The sequence below is a fragment of the Triticum aestivum genome, chromosome 1D (assembly GCF_018294505.1).
Source record: "Triticum aestivum cultivar Chinese Spring chromosome 1D, IWGSC CS RefSeq v2.1, whole genome shotgun sequence".
Lineage (NCBI taxonomy): Eukaryota > Viridiplantae > Streptophyta > Magnoliopsida > Poales > Poaceae > Triticum > Triticum aestivum.
The window spans coordinates 344,678,194-344,691,388 of NC_057796.1; positions in this window are offsets into that span (position 1 = coordinate 344,678,194).

Consider the following 13,195-nt stretch of genomic DNA (forward strand, 5'->3'; position numbering starts at 1 on the left):
GAATTAGCACGCAAATACACTTATGATGAACTAAAAAATGTCATGGAAACAAAGTAATCTCAACATCACTTTATGTATTAATTCAGAGGCCGTTGCACAACATGGAAGGAAGCATATGCAGTTACATATATGGAGGAAATAGCCCTTGCAACACTCCAAACACACCTCAAACAATGTTTGGAGTCAGGAGAAACTCTTTGAATAACAACATAATGTCAACACACAAAGACACAAGATTTTTACGTGCTTTTTACCCCAACCTACCTGGGGTTAAAACCACGTAAAAAAAATATTGTGTCTCTGTGCGTTGATGTTTTGTCCATGTCCAAAGAAGTTCTCCTGACCCCAAACATCATTTTGAGAAGTGCCTGGGGTGTTGCGAGAGTTATTTACACCATATATGTTGCTGCATATGTTTCCTTTCATACTAAGCAACAATCCTTAAATTAGTGCATGAAGTGGTTCCGATATTACTTTGTTTCTGCTCCACTTTTTAGTTCACCATAAGTGTGTTTGCATTGGGGATGTCCTTAGGCTTTTTTTCTTCACACACCCATATAGGTGGGCTCCACTTGCAGGATTTTGTTGGGGAACGTGGTAATTCAAAAAAATTCCTACGATCACGCAAGATCTATCTAGGAGATGCATGGCAACGAGAGGGGAGAGTGTGTCCACGTACCCTCGTAGACCGAAAGCAGAAGCATTTAGTTAACGCGGTTGATGTAGTCGAACGTCTTCACGATCCAACCGATCCAAGTACCGAACATACGACACCTCCGTGTTCAGCACATGTTCAGCACGATGACGTCCCTCGAGCTCTTGATCCAGTAGAGGGTCAAGGGAGAGTTCCGTCAGCACGACGGCATGGCGACGGTGTAGGTCATGTGATCCGCGCAGGACTTCGCCTAAGCACTACGACAATATGCCCGAGGTGGTAAACTGTGGAGGGGGCACCGCACACGGCTAAGAAACAACTGTTGTGCCTTTGGGGTGCCCCCTGCCCACGTATATAAAGGAGGGGGAGGAGGAGGCTGGCCCAAGGGGGGCGCGCCAAGAGGGGGGAGTCCTACTAGGACTCCGTTCCAAGTAGGATTCGGCCCCCTCCTTCCTTCCAACGGAAAGGGGAAAGGAGGGAGAGGGAGCACCTCCTTTGGCAGCCTCCCTCTCTCCACTATGGCCCAATAGGCCCATTAACTTTCCCGGGGGGTTCCGGTAACCTCCCGGTACTCCGAAAAATCCCCGATCTTCTTCGGAACCATTCCGGTGTCCGTATATAACCTTCCAATATATCAATCTTTACCTCTCGACCATTTTAAGACTCCTCGTCATGTCCGTGATCATATCCGGGACTCCGAACGAACTTCGGTCACCAAAACACATAACTCATAATACAAATCGTCATCGAACGTTAAGCGTGCGGACCCTACGGGTTCAAGAACTATGTAGACATGACCAAGACACGTCTCCGGTCAATAACCAATAGCGGAACCTGGATGCTCATATTGGCTCCTACATATTCTACGAAGATCTTTATCCGTCAAACCGCATAACAACATACGTCATTCCCTTTATCATCGGTATGTTACTTGCCTGAGATTCGATCATCGGTATCATCATACCTAGTTCAATCTCGTTACCGGCAAGTCTCTTTACTCGTTCTGTAATGCATCATCCCGTAACTAACTCATTAGTCACATTGCTTGCAAGGCTTATAGTGATGTGCATTACCGAGAGGGCCCAAAGATACCTCTCCGAAACACGGAGTGACAAATCCTAATCTTGATCTATGCCAACTCAACAAACACCTTCGAAGACACCTGTAGAGCATCTTTATAATCACCCAGTTACGTTGTGACGTTTGATAGCACACAAAGTGTTCCTCCAGTATTCGGGAGTTGCATAATCTCATAGTCAGAGGAATATATATAAGTCATGAAGAAAGCAATAGCAATAAAACTAAACGATCATTATGCTAAGCTAATGGATGGTTCTTGTCCATCACATCATTCTCTAATGATGTGATCCCGTTGATCAATTAACAACACATGTCTATGGTCAGGAAACATAACCATCTTTGATTAATGAGCTAGTCAAGTAGAGGCATACTAGGGACACTCTGTTTGTCTATGTACTCACACATTACTAAGTTTCCGGTTAATAAAATTCTAGCATGAATAATAAACATTTATCATGATATAAGGAAATATAAATAACAACTTTATTATTGCCTCTAGGGCATATTTCCTTCAGTCTCCCACTTGCACTAGAGTCAAATTACATAGTAATGATTCTAACACCCATGGAGTCTTGGTGCTGATCATGTTTTGCTCGTGGAAGAGGCTTAGTCAACGGGTCTGCAACATTCCGATCCGTATGTATTTTGCAAATCTCCATGTCTCCCTCCTTGACTTGATCGCGGATGGAATTGAAGCGACTCTTGGTGTGTTTGGTTCTCTTGTGAAATCTGGATTCCTTCGCCAAGGCTATTGCTCCAGTATTGTCACAAAAGATTTTCATTGGACCCGATGCACTAGGTATTACACCTAGATCGGATATGAACTCCTTCATTTGCTGCTTCCGAAGCAGCTATGTACTCCGCTTCACACGTAGATCCCGCCACGACGCTCTACTTGGAACTACACCAACTGACAGCTCCGCCACTCAATAGAATATGTATCCGGTTTGTGACTTAGAGTCATCGGGATCAGTGTCAAAACTTGCATCGACGTAACCATTTACGACAAGCTCTTTGTCACCTCCATAAATGAAAAACATATCCTTAGTCCTTTTCAGGTATTTCAGGATGTTTTTGACCGCTGTCCAGTGATCCACTCCTGGATTACTTTGGTACCTCCCTGCTAAAGTTATAGCAAGGCACACATCAGGTCTGGTACATAGCATTGCATATATGATAGAACCTATGGCTGACGCATAGGGAAGGACTTTCATTTTCTCTCTATCTTCTGCAGTGGTCGGACATTGAGTCTGACTCAACTTCACACCTTGTAACACAGGCAAGAACCCTTTCTTTGACTGATCCATTTTGAACTTCTTCAAAACTTTATCAAGGTATGTGCTTTGAGAAAGTCCAATTAAGCGTCTTGATCTATCTCTATAGATCTTGATGTCCAATATATAAGCAGCTTCACCGAGGTCTTTCATTGAAAAATTCTTATTCACGTAACCTTTTATGCTATCTAGAAATTTTGTATTATTTCCAATCAACAATATGTCATCCACATATAATATTAGAAATGCTACAGAGCTCCCACTCACTTTCTTGTAAATACAGGCTTCTCCAAAAGTCTGTATAAAACCATATGCTTTGATCACACTATCAAAGCGTATATTCCAACTCCGAGAGGCTTGCACCAGTCCATAAATGGATCGCTGGAGCTTGCACACTTTGTTAGCACCTTTAGGATCGACAAAACCTTCTGGTTGCATCATATACAACTCTTCTTTAAGATATCCATTAAGGAATGCAGTTTTGACATCCATTTGCCAAATTTCATAGTCATAAAATGCGGCAATTGCTAACATGATTCGGACAGACTTAAGCATCGCTACGGGTGAGAAGGTCTCATCGTAGTCAACTCCTTGAACTTGTCGAAAACCTTTCGCAACAAGTCGAGCTTTGTAGACAGTAACATTACCGTCAGCGTCAGTCTTCTTCTTGAAGATCCATTTATTCTCTATGGCTTGCCGATCATCGGGCAAGTCAATCAAAGTCCACACTTTGTTCTCATACATGGATCCCATCTCAGATTTCATGGCCTCAAGCCATTTCGCGGAATCTGGGCTCATCATCTCTTCCTCATAGTGAAGAAAATATGCCCTAGAGGCAATAATAAAGTTATTATTTATTTCCTTATTACATGATAAATGTTTATTATTCATGCTAGAATTGTATTAACCGGAAACATGATACATGTGTGAATACATAGACAAACAGAGTGTCACTAGTATGCCTCTACTTGACTAGCTCGTTGATCAAAGATGGTTATGTTTCCTAGCCATAGACATGAGTTGTCATTTGATTAACGGGATCACATCATTAGGAGAATGATGTGATTGACTTGACCCATTCCGTTAGCTTAGCACTCGATCGTTTAGTATTCTGCTATTGCTTTCTTCATGGCTTATACATGTTCCTATGACTATGAGATTATGTAACTCCCGTTTACCGGAGGAACACTTTTGTGTGCTACCAAACGTCACAACGTAACTGGGTGATTATAAAGGTGCTCTACAGGTGTCTCCGAAAGTACTTGTTGGGTTGGCGTATTTCGAGATTAGGATTTGTCACTCCGATTGTCGGAGAGGTATCCCTAGGCCCACTCGGTAATGCACATCACTATAAGCCTTGCAAGCATTGCAACTAATGAGTTAGTTGCGGGATGATGTATTACAGAACGAGTAAAGAGACTTGCCGGTAACGAGATTTAACTAGGTATTAAGATACCGACGATCGAATCTCGGGCAAGTAACATACCGATGACAAAGGGAACAACGTATGTTGTTATGCGGTTTGACCAATAAAGATCTTCGTAGAATATGTAGGAGCCAATATGAGCATCCAGGTTCCACTATTGGTTATTGACCGGAGACGTGTCTCGGTCATGTCTACATAGTTCTCGAACCCGTAGGGTCCGCACGCTTAAAGTTCTGTGACGATTTGTATTATGAGTTTATGTGTTTTGATGTACCGAAGGTAGTTCGGAGTCCCGGATAAGATCGGGGACATGACGAGGAGTCTCTAAATGGTCGAGACATAAAGATCGATATATTGGACGACTATATTCGGACATCGGAAAGGTTCCGAGTGATTCGGGTATTTTCGGAGTACCGGAGAGTTACGGGAATTCGCCGGGGAGTATATGGGCCTTATTGGCCTTTAGGGGAAAGAGAGAGGAGAGGCTGCGCCCCCCCCAAGGCCTAGTCCGAATTGGACTAAGGGGAGGGGCTGCGCCCCCTCCTTCCTTCTCTTCTCTCTCCCCTTTCCTTGACTCCTACTCCTACTACTTGGAGGGGGGGGGAATCCTACTCCCGGTGGGAGTAGGACTCCTCCTAGGGCGCACCATAGAGAGGGCCGGCCCTCCCCCTCCTCCACTCCTTTATATACGGGGAAGGGGCACCCCTTGGAGACACAACAATTGATCTCTTGATCTGTTAGCCGTGTGCGGTGCCCCCCTCCACCATAATCCACCTCGATAATATCGTAGCGGTGCTTCTGCGTCGGTAGAACATCATCATCGTCACCACGCCGTCGTGCTGACGGAACTCTCCTCAAAGCTCGGCTGGATCGGAGTTCGAGGGACATCATCGAGCTGAACGTGTGCTGAACTCGGAGGTGACGTACGTTCGGTACTTGATTGGTCGGATCGTGAAGACGTACGACTACATCAACCGCGTTGTGCTAACGCTTCCGCTTTCGGTCTACGAGGGTACGTGGACAACACTCTCTCCTCTCGTTGCTATGCATCACCATGATCCTGTGTGTGCGTAGGAAATTTTTTGAAATTACTACGTTCCCCAACAGTGGCATCCGAGTTAGGTTTATGCGTAGATGTTATATGCACAAGTAGAACACAAGTGAGTTGTGGGCGATACAAGTCATACTCCTTACCAGCATGTCATACTTTGGTTCGGCGGTATTGTTGGATGAAGCGGCCCGGACCGACATTACGCGTACGCTGACGCGAGACTGGTTCTACCGACGTGCTTTGCACATAGGTGGCTGGCGGGTGTCAGTTTCTCCAACTTTAGTTGAACCGAGTGTGGCTACGCTCGGTCCTTGAGAAGGTTAAAACAACACTAACTTGACAAACTATCGTTGTGGTTTTGATGTGTAGGTAAGAACGGTTCTTGATCAGCCCGTAGCATCCACGTAAAACTTGCAACAACAAAGTAGAGGACGTCTAACTTGTTTTTGCAGGGCATGTTGTGATGTGATATGGTCAAGGCATGATGCTAAATTTTATTGTATGAGATGATCATGTTTTGTAACCGAGTTATCGGCAACTGGCAGGAGCCATATGGTTGTCGCTTTATTGTATGCAATGCAATCGCCCTGTAATGCTTTACTTTATCACTAAGCGGTAGCGATAGTCGTAGAAGCATACGTTGGTGAGACGACAACGATGCTACGATGAAGATCAAGGTGTCGCGCCGGTGACGATGGTGATCATGACGATGCTTCGGAGATGGAGATCACAAGCACAAGATGATGATGGCCATATCATATCACTTATATTGATTGGATGTGATGTTTATCTTTTATGCATCTTATCTTGCTTTGATTGACGGTAGCATTATAAGATGATCTCTCACTAAATTATCAAGGTATAAGTGTTCTCCCTGAGTATGCACCGTTGCGAAAGTTCTTCGTGCTGAGACACCACGTGATGATCGGGTGTGATAGGCTCTACGTTCAAATACAACGGGTGCAAAACAGTTGCACACGCGGAATACTCAGGTTAAACTTGGCGAGCCTAGCACATGCAGATATGGCCTCGGAACACTGAGACCGAAAGGTCGAGCGTGAATCATATAGTAGATATGATCAGCATAGTGATGTTCACCATTGAAAACTACTCCATCTCACGTGATGATCGGACATGGTTTAGTTGATATGGATCACGTGATCACTTAGATGATTAGAGGGATGTCTATCTAAGTGGGAGTTCTTAAGTAATATGATTAATTGAACTTAAATTTATCATGAACTTAGTCCTGGTAGTATTAGCAAATCTATGTTTTAGATCGATAGCTCGCGTTTAGCTCCCCTGTTTTATTTTGATATGTTCCTAGAGAAAACTAACTTGAAAGGTGTTAGTAGCAATTGTGCGGACTTGGTCCGTGATCTGAGGATTAACCTCATTGCTGCACAGAAGTATTATGTCCTTGATGCACCGCTAGGTGACAGAACTATTGCAGGAGTAGATGCAGACATTATGAACGTTTTGACAAAAGCTCGGTATGATGACTACTTGATAGTTTAGTGCACCATGCTTTACTGCTCAGAACCAGGACTTCAAAAATGTTTTGAAACGCCACGGAACATATAAGATGTTCCAAGAGTTGAAATTGGTATTTCATACTCATGCCCATGTCGAGAGGTATGAGACCTCTGACAGTACTTTGCCAATAAGATGGAGGAGAATAGCTCAACCAGTGAGCATGTGCTCAGATTGTCTAAGTACTACAATTACTTGAATCAAGTGGGAGTTAATCTTCCAGATAAGATAGTAATTGACAAAGTTCTCTAGTCACTATCACCAAGTTAATAGAACTTCGTGATGAACTATAATATGCAAGGGATGACGAAAGTAATTCCTGAGCTCTTCGCGATGCTGAAATCGACGAAGGTAGAAATCAAGAAAGAGCATCAAGTGTTGATGGTTGACAAGACCACCAGTTTCAAGAAAATGGCAAAGGGAAGAAGGGGAACTTCAAGAAGAACGGCAAGCAAGTTGCTGCTCAAGTGAAGAAACCCAAGTCTGGACCTAAGCCTGAGACTGAGTGCTTCTACTGCAAAGGGACTGGTCACTGGAAGCGGAACTGCCCCGAGTATTTGGCGGATAAGAAGGATGGCAAAGTGTGTTGGGCATCGTAGCATAATTTTAAAATTTTCCTACGCTCACCAAGATGCATCTATGGAGTGTACTAGCAACGAGGGGAAGGGAGTGCATCTACATACCCTTGTAGATCGCGAGCGGAAGCGTTCCAATGAACGTGGATGACGGAGTCGTACTCGCCGTGATCCAAATCACCGATGATCGAGTGCCGAACGGACGGCACCTCCGCGTTCAACACACGTACGGTGCAGCGAAGTCTCCTCCTTCTTGATCCAGCAAGGGGGAAGGAGAGGTTGATGGAGATCCAGCAGCACGACGGCGTGGTGGTGGATGTAGCGGGTCTCGGCAGGGCTTCGCTAAGCTTCTGCGAGAGAGAGAGAGGTGTTGCAGGGGAGGAGGGAGGCGCCCAAGGCTGTAGGTTGCTGCCCTCCCTCCCCCACCTTTATATAGGCCCCTGGGGGGGTGCGCCAGCCCTGGGAGATGGGATCTCCAAGGGGGGGGGGCGGCCAAGGGGGGAAGGGGTTGCCTTGCCCCCCAAGGCAAGGGGGAAGCTCCCCCCTAGGGTTCCCAACCCTAGGCACATGGGGGGAGGCCCAAGGGGGGCGCCCCAGCCCACTAAGGGCTGGTTCCCTTCGACTTTCAGCCCACGGGGCCCTCCGAGATAGGTGGCTCCACCCGGTGGACCCCCGGGACCCTTCCGGTGGTCCCGGTACAATACCGGTAACCCCCGAAACTTTCCCGGTGGCCGAAACTGGACTTCCTATATATAATTCTTCACCTCCGGACCATTCCGGAACCTCTCGTGACGTCCGGGATCTCATCCGGGACTCCGAACAACTTTCGGGTTTCCGCATACATATATCTCTACAACCCTAGCGTCACCGAACCTTAAGTGTGTAGACCCTACGGGTTCGGGAGACATGCAGACATGACCGAGACGCCTCTCCGGTCAATAACCAACAGCGGGATCTGGATACCCATATTGGCTCCCACATGTTCCACGATGATCTCATCGGATGAACCACTGTGTCGAGGATTCAATCAATCCCGTATGCAATTCCCTTTGTCAATCGGTATTTTACTTGCCCGAGATTCGATCGTCGGTATCCCAATACCTTGTTCAATCTCGTTACCGGCAAGTCTATTTACTCGTACCGCAATGCATGATCCCGTGACTAACGCCTTAGTCACATTGAGCTCATTATGATGATGCATTACCGAGTGGGCCCAGAGATACCTCTCCGTCACACGGAGTGACAAATCCCAGTCTCGATCCGTGCCAACCCAACAGACACTTTCGGAGATACCCGTAGTGCACCTTTATAGTCACCCAGTTACGTTGTGACGTTTGGCACACCCAAAGCACTCCTACGGTATCCGGGAGTTGCACGATCTCATGGTCTAAGGAAAAGATACTTGACATTGGAAAAGCTCTAGCAAACGAAACTACACGATCTTTTATGCTATGCTTAGGATTGGGTCTTGTCCATCACATCATTCTCCTAATGATGTGATCCCGTTATCAATGACATCCAAATGCCCATAGTCAGGAAACCATGACTATCAGTTGATCAACGAGCTAGTCAACTAGAGGCTTACTAGGGACACGTTGTGGTCTATGTATTCACACATGTATTACGATTTCCGGACAATACAATTATAGCATGAATAATAGACAATTACCATGAACAAAGAAATATAATAATAACCATTTATTATTGCCTCTAGGGCATATTTCCAACAGTCTCCCACTTGCACTAGAGTCAATAATCTAGTTACATTGTGATGAATCGAACACCCATTGCGTCCTGGTGTTGATCATGTTTTGCCCTAGGGAGAGGTTTAGTCAACGGATCTGCTACATTCAGGTCCGTGTGTACTTTACAAATATCTATGTCTCCATTTTGAACACTTTCACGAATGGAGTTGAAGTGACGCTTGATATGCCTGGTCTTCCTGTGAAACCTGGGCTCCTTCGCAAGGGCAATAGCTCCAGTGTTGTCACAAAAGAGAGTCATTGGGCCCGACGCATTGGGAATCACCCCTAGGTCGTAATGAACTCCTTCATCCAGACTGCTTCCTGTGCTGCCTCCGAGGCTGCCATGTACTCCGCTTCACATGTAGATCCCGCCACGACGCTTTGCTTGCAACTGCACCAGCTTACTGCTCCTCCATTCAAAATATACACGTATCCGGTCTGTGACTTCGAGTCATCCAGATCTGTGTCGAAGCTAGCGTCGACGTAACCCTTTACGACGAGCTCTTCGTCACCTCCATAAACGAGAAACATATCCTTAGTCCTCTTCAGGTACTTCAGGATATTCTTGACCGCTGTCCAGTGTTCCTTGCCGGGATTACTTTGGTACCTTCCTACCAAACTTACGGCAAGGTTTACATCAGGTCTGGTACACAACATGGCATACATAATAGACCCTATGGCCGAGGCATAGGGGATGACACTCATCTCTTCTATATCTTCTGCCGTGGTCGGGCATTGAGCCGTGCTCAATTGCACACCTTGCAATACAGGCAAGAACCCCTTCTTGGACTGATCCATACTGAACTTCTTCAATATCTTGTCAAGGTATGTACTCTGTGAAAGACCAATGAGGCGTCTTGATCTATCTCTATAGATCTTGATGCCTAATATATAAGCAGCTTCTCCAAGGTCCTTCATTGAAAAACACTTATTCAAATAGGCCTTTATACTTTCCAAGAATTCTATATCATTTCCCATCAATAGTATGTCATCCACATATAATATGAGAAATGCTACGGAGCTCCCACTCACTTTCTTGTAAACACAGGCTTCTCCATAAGTCTGTGTAAACCCAAACGCTTTGATCATCTCATCAAAGCGAATGTTCCAACTCCGAGATGCTTGCACCAGCCCATAGATTGAGCGCTGGAGCTTGCATACTTTGTTAGCATTCTTAGGATCGACAAAACCTTCCGGCTGCATCATATACAACTCTTCCTTAAGGAAGCCGTTAAGGAATGCCGTTTTGACGTCCATCTGCCATATCTCATAATCATAGTATGCGGCAATTGCTAACATGATTCGGACGGACTTCAGCTTCGCTACGGGTGAGAAAGTCTCATCGTAGTCAACCCCTTGAACTTGTCGATAACCCTTAGCGACAAGTCGAGCTTTGTAGATGGTCACATTACCATCCGCGTCCGTCTTCTTCTTAAAGATCCATTTGTTTTCTATGGCTCGCCGCTCATCGGGCAAGTCAGTCAAAGTCCATACTTTGTTTTCATACATGGATTCTATCTCGGATTTCATGGCTTCTAGCCATTTGTCGGAATCCGGGCCCGCCATCGCTTCTTCATAGTTCGAAGGTTCACCGTTGTCTAACAACATGATTTCCAGGACAGGGTTGCCGTACCACTCTGGTGCGGAACGTGTCCTTGTGGACCTACGAAGTTCAGTAACTTGATCTGAAGCTTCATGATCATCATCATTAACTTCCTCCCCAGTCGGTGTAGGCACCACAGGAACATTTTCCCGCGCTGCGCTACTTTCTGGTTCGGAAGGGGTGACTATCACCTCATCAAGTTCCACTTTCCTCCCACTCAATTCTTTCGAGAGAAACTCCTTCTCTAGAAAGGACCCGTTCTTGGCAACGAAGATCTTGCCTTCGGATCTGAGGTAGAAGGTATACCCAATAGTTTCCTTAGGGTATCCTATGAAGACGCATTTTTCCGACTTGGGTTCGAGCTTTTCAGGTTGAAGTTTCTTGACATAAGCATCGCATCCCCAAACTTTTAGAAACGACAGCTTAGGTTTCTTCCCAAACCATAATTCATACGGTGTCGTCTCAACGGATTTCGACGGAGCCCTATTTAAAGTGAATGCGGCAGTCTCTAAAGCATAACCCCAAAATGAGAGCGGTAAATCGGTAAGAGACATCATAGATCGCACCATATCCAATAGAGTGCGATTACGACGTTCGGACACACCATTTCTCTGAGGTGTTCCAGGCGGCGTGAGTTGTGAAACTATTCCACATTTCCTTAAGTGTGTACCAAATTCGTGACTTAAATATTCTCCACCACGATCTGATCGTAAGAATTTTATTTTCCTGTCACGTTGATTCTCAACTTCACTCTGAAATTCCTTGAACTTTTCAAAGGTTTCAGACTTGTGTTTCATTAGGTAGACATACCCATATCTACTTAAATCATCAGTGAGAGTGAGAACATAACGATATCCTCCGCGAGCCTCAACACTCATTGGACCGCACACATCGGTATGTATGATTTCCAATAAGTTGGTTGCTCGCTCCATTGTTCCGGAGAACGGAGTCTTGGTCATCTTACCCATGAGGCATGGTTCGCACGTGTCAAATGATTCGTAATCAAGAGACTCCAAAAGTCCATCTGCATGGAGCTTCTTCATGCGCTTGACACCAATGTGACCAAGGCGGCAGTGCCACAAGTATGTGGGACTATCGTTATCAACTTTACATCTTTTGGTATTCACACTATGAACATGTGTAACATCACGTTCGAGATTCATCAAAAATAAACCATTGACCAGCGGGGCATGACCATAAAACATATCTCTCAAATAAATAGAACAACCATTATTCTCGGATTTAAATGAGTAGCCATCTCGAATTAAACGAGATCCAGATACAATGTTCATGCTCAAAGCTGGCACTAAATAACAATTATTGAGGTTTAAAACTAATCCCGTGGGTAGATGCAGAGGTAGCGTGCCGACGGCGATCACATCGACCTTGGAACCATTCCCGACGCGCATCGTCACCTCGTCCTTTGCCAGTCTCCGTTTATTCCGTAGTTCCTGCTTTGAGTTACAAATATGAGCAACCGCACCGGTATCAAATACCCAGGAGCTACTACGAGTACTGGTAAGGTACACATCAATTACTTGTATATCACATATACCTTGGGTGTTGCCGGCCTTCTTCTTGTCCGCTAAATATTTGGGGCAGTTCCGCTTCCAGTGACCACTTCCCTTGCAATAAAAGCACTCAGTCCCGGGTTGGGTCCATTCTTTGACTTCTTCCCAGTAACTGGTTTACCGGGCGCGGCAACTCCCTTGCCGTCCTTCTTGAAGTTCTTCTTACCCTTGCCCTTCTTGAACTTGGTGGTTTTATTCACCATCAACACTTGATGTTCTTTTCTGATCTCCCCTTCCGCTGATTTCAGCATTGAATATACCTCGGGAATGGTCTTTTCCATCCCCTGCATATTGTAGTTCATCACAAAGCTCTTGTAGCTTGGTGGAAGCGACTGGAGGATTCTGTCAATGACCGCGTCATCCGGGAGATTAACTCCCAGCTGAGACAAGCGGTTGTGCAACCCAGACATTCTGAGTATGTGCTCACTAACAGAACTGTTCTCCTCCATTTTACAGCTGAAGAACTTGTCGGAGACATCATATCTCTCGACCCGGGCATGAGCTTGAAAAACCAGTTTCAGCTCCTCGAACATCTCATATGCTCCATGTTTCTCAAAACGCTTTTGGAGACCCGGTTCTAAGCTGTAAAGCATGCCGCACTGAACGAGGGAGTAATCATCAGCACGTGATTGCCAAGCGTTCATAACGTCTTGGTTCTGTGGGATTGGTGCATCACCTAGCG